The sequence below is a fragment of the Chelonoidis abingdonii genome, chromosome 1, assembly GCF_003597395.2.
Source record: "Chelonoidis abingdonii isolate Lonesome George chromosome 1, CheloAbing_2.0, whole genome shotgun sequence".
Lineage (NCBI taxonomy): Eukaryota > Metazoa > Chordata > Testudines > Testudinidae > Chelonoidis > Chelonoidis abingdonii.
The window spans coordinates 169218190-169222947 of record NC_133769.1 but is presented as its reverse complement, the minus strand read 5'-3'; the positions used below and the strand labels follow the sequence as shown (position 1 = coordinate 169222947).

Genomic DNA, 4758 nt, shown 5'->3' with positions numbered 1-4758 from the left:
ATATTTGGCCACACACTTCTGAAACCCCAAACCATCTTCAGGTTTTGACAGACTAATTTCAGCTTTTCAATTTAAAAAAAAACCACAACAAATTTTGAAGGAAAGCAGACATTGTCTGTGATTTTTTTTCTGCTTTTTAAAAACCCCTAGTTTTCAGTCCAGAAAAAGTTTTGACGGAAAATATTTTTCCAACCCTTTTAATGAGCTTTAGTGTCTTTTAGCACTAGCTGATGCTGAGAACCAGTGATACCTTGTAAAGAAGTTTTCTCAAAACTGGGTTTGTGCCGTGATGCGCAAAGTTTATTTTTCCCAGGGCCGCCTGTGGCGGGGGAGCAAGTGGGGCAATTTGTATAGTATTGCAATTTTTTTTATGGAAGGGGCCCCCAAAATTGCTTTGCCCCTTGCCCCCTGAATCCTCTTGGCGGCCCTGTGTTTAAGCAGGAAAAGAGAGGGTCATGTGACTTCTTTTTAGGCCTCCATCTAGAGCTGCGTGAATGTTGTTGTTGTTGTTTTTGTCTGGCTGTAGCACACATGTGTCCCAGTCAGGGTGGGAGTTTATACTAGGCTGTACAACACACAGAAAGACACAGGCCCTGTTCCAAATTGCTTAAGCTGTAGGAACTATAGTTGGATAGCAGGAACAATTATTTCTAAACATTTTGTCAACTCTAAAGTGAAGTTTGATGCAAATATTTTCACACCCTTTCCTATTCACTCTTCTGTGAACTGTCATACTAACAAATTTTGTTCGTGGCCTTGTGTTTGTCTTGGAGTGAACCACTGAGAGCACATCACCCCTCTCCTCCAATACTTCCAATGGCTCCCAGTTCATTTCTGTTAATTGTGTCAAGGTCTTGGCTGCAATCTTTAAAACTATCAACAGGTCAAGACCCAGCTACTTCAGTGAGTTCAGACATTTTTCTTGTTGACAATGGCTAGGTCTTCCAATCAGGAAAGAGAAAGAGTAGCATGTGACTTGGGTGACCAGTTCCACGTCTCATATAGCAAATTCTCAATATTAAATATCCAAATCAAAACTCACAGCAAACAATTTCTGAGCAGTCCTTATGCTGAAATATGTTTGGGCTAAACATCCATTGAACAATTTAAAATAATAAACAGATCATCAAAGTTGTCAGCAGCTCATGGACAACTCACTTGCAGAAAAAATGTCATAAATAATTTGATTAAATACTCTGTGTTGCTACAAACTCTTCATCAATCAATGAAGTTTTGTGGTTTGACTGATAGTCTTGGTAATCTTTAATATATGCTCAGAGCCAGCTCATCATTTTTGGAAGGTGTATTTATGCAGTCCAGCAAGGCATACATCAAACTGGTGTTTGTCATTTTCCAGTACAATGCTATAAGGTATGTCATGAAACTAATGAACTGAATTTTCATCAGTTAAAACTCTTACCCTTTGTCAGCACCTATTCTCTATTTGTGGAGCCTCCTGATTTTCTTCACAGTATTTCCCTTAAGGACCTCTCTTCTGTTGTGAATAAAGATCCTCAAGAAAGTTTGGGAGATCACCCATCTTCTCAGAGACCAAGCAAGTTTTTTCTTTGACGTAGTGGTCTGCATTGTCCAAGCTTAGGCAGCATAAGTCCCAAGACCGCTTCAAACCAATGTCACTTAGAGGTAAGCTTAATGGGCTGCCTCCTAGCATAGTATGTACTTCGAAGCATTCCAAAGCCAAGGAAACTGTGAATTATCGGAGAGCCTGTAAATATACAGTGTTTATGATGGGATGTGTTATACAGTCATTCGTGTCCTTTTAGAGAGCTAAGGCTCTTGCCCTAGGATGCGCATGGGTTAAAGAACAGAAAGTTTTATATCAGAGATGTAGCTGTGTTAGTCTGGATCTGTAAAAGCAGCAAAGACATGACATGACACACATCCGACAAAGTGGGTATTCACCCACGAAAGCTCATGCTCCAAAACGTCTGTTAGTCTATAAGGTGCCACAGGACTCTTTGCTGCTTTTACAGAAAGTTTTATGCCAGTGGTACCATTTAAAAAAAAAACAAAAGGCCTGCTATATTTATAGGGAAAATATTTGATTATGCATTACATGACCCAAGTGCATGTCCTGCCCATACAGAGAAGAACTGTCATGATTCTATTGTGCAGATGGGGACATAAGTCAGGACCTTTCTGTAATGCTTCCTTGGGGTGCCAAGAACTGAGAGTCACCTTGTTACCCCCCTGCTGCCAACTAGAGGAAAAATTGCTTGTGCTTAACTGGATGTCAGCTCCCTGACACCCCCAGTCTATTAGCCAACTAGGGTGACCAGATGTCCCGATTTTATAGAGACAGTCCCGATTTTGGATCTTTTCCTTATATAGGCTCCTATTACCCCCCACCCCCGTCCCAATTTTTCATACTTGTTGTCTGGTCACCCTATAGCCAACTGATCTCATCAGGACTATGCTACCTCTCATTTTGCTTTTCAGGCTAACAGTAGGTGCACCCCAAGCCCTTCTGAAGTGTTTCCTGGTGATATCCAGCCCCTGACAACTCACAGAGATACTAGGTTTTCTATCCCTAGTGTGACAGTGTACACACGTTTGTTTGATGGAATGGATGATCAGTTCCCGTATAACATCACAGCACTGAGATATACAGCAGAGCCTCATAGTTACGAAGACCTTGGGAATGAGATTTTCTTGTAACACTGGAATGTTTGTAACTCAGAACAAAATGTTATGGTTGTTCTTTCAAAAGTTTACAACTGAACAGTGACTTAATACAGCTGTGAAACTTTGCTATGCAGAAGAAAAAATGCTATTTTTAACCATCTTAATTTTAATGAAACAGGCACAGAAACAGTTTCCTCACTTTGTCAAATCTTTTTTAAATGTTTAACACAGTACTGTACTGGACCGTACCATATCTGTCTTTTGTTTGTCTCTGCATACTTATGCTTCCAAATGAGGTGTGTGGTTGACCGGTCAGTTCTTAACTCGGGTGTTCATCAAAGATTAAGATTTAAGAGGTAGTGAGTAAGGATAATGGAAACAGAAAGATTACACACCAAACAAAATTCATACATGCATGCTAGAAACTAAAGTTAACTTTAACAGGCTAACCATCTGTCTAAAGCAGTCTATTCTCACCCAAGGCCTTCTTGCAGCATTTCCAACCAAGGCTGGCTGGGATCCTTTTTTGATGAATTTAATTGCACACCCTGATTACTTCCTCAGGTGCAGGAACAAGAGGTTTCTTTTTCCTTCTCCTTATATCCCCCAAATCCACTGTTTATCTCTAGAGTCAGGATGACTCTCGGAGTTTATTCCCTGATGTGGTGATTTCATGTTGATGTCACATCCTCATGTTGACTTTGTATGAAAAATGGAGCTTCAGTTAGGCTCCCTTACAATGCTTAATTTAGATGAGAACAGAGGCAGACAGGCGAATGTACATCCTTTGTCTGGCAGATAACCTTTTGTGAACCATGCCTTCATTTAGACTTTTTTAGGAACATATATATGGAACTTCTTACTTTGGTATTTGTACTTGCATTTCACCACAATATTAGTGACCAGTCTGACCCTGGCTTTTATTGAAGACCTCACATGACATTCTCTGTGGGTAAATACTATGGAAGTAGTGTGCTAGGTGAGATGAGTTTGTCGTGCCTGTCAGGAGTTACAGTACAGAACAATGAACCCTCTGCCAGCCGGCATGGAGGAATCCTCAGGGTCACACTCTTACAAGATGGCTGCTCCCTTTGCATGCCATGAAAATCAGTCTGAAGGGTTTCCAGCGCTGCTGCACAAAGCAGTCCTATGGACATTATGGTATATTTAAAACCGTTACATTTACAAGCTGTCACTTTAAGTTGTAAGGAGTTTCCTAGTTCTGCTTGCAGGCTAGGGAGCTGTGCAAGGAAGGGTATAGTTTGGGTCTCATACAGTCAGTGTGCAAAGAGCCAGCCTAGATCAAGTTGGGATGAGTTGTGCCTCTTTGCCTTATGGAGCAGCCTGCTTTGTTTTTTCTTTGTTTTAGGTTCTTGTATGTTAGGGTTCTGGAGTCTAAGAAATAGGTAGTTTTATGTTGCAACCTTCCAGAAGGAGCATTATACGTTTCTATCTAACTTCCCTGTATGTATTCAATGAACATAACAGACATGTGAGGGGTAAGAGACGGGACTGGAAAACATGACAATAAATGGTACCCTTGGTCCCAGTGCACACAGAAAAATGGCACAAGAGACATGGAGGCTGCCTCAGCCCTTAGATTGGAGTAGCAGCTGCTGAGTGGCTCTGTGGCTACTCCACAGATGATGATTCCGTCCCACTTGCCCTCACGGCGCTCCTCCATGCCCAGCTGGGTTACTGAGGCTATGGGCAGGATTTTAGCCTCAGAGTACCAAAGGTCTTTGTGCAGTGTGCATACTTCAGGAGAAGCAATGTGTGTCCTTGATTCCTGTTTATCTTTCTGTAATACTTTTGGATACACATAAATAACTGCAAGAAGTATTTATGGGATGTAGAAAGCTCTACCTCTGGCTTTCATGCTCACTCATCCTTAACCCCACTAGAATTAAGAGATATACATAATAAATGATTCATTATAAGCGATTATCTCTGGAGATTTTTTTTAATCTTATCAAAGCGTAGACTATGTCAATCATATGCTAAATCCCAAATGGAATTACTTCTTATAATCAACCCCTCTTAAGTTGTGTATCTCTATCCTACCACAGTTTTAAAAGAGGATCTCTGATTCTCAGTGCTTCCATTTCAAAT

At 40.9% G+C, this 4758-nt stretch overlaps 1 long non-coding RNA gene across 1 annotated transcript; it reads left to right on the top strand.

Moving 5' to 3' along the window:
- Nucleotides 1-1333: 1333 nt before the first annotated feature.
- LOC116816530 (uncharacterized) lies at nucleotides 1334-2863 on the top strand. Its single transcript, XR_004371741.2, has 3 exons — nucleotides 1334-1371; nucleotides 1473-1644; nucleotides 2461-2863. It is a non-coding gene; the product is annotated as an uncharacterized LOC116816530 (long non-coding RNA).
- Nucleotides 2864-4758: the final 1895 nt, after the last annotated feature.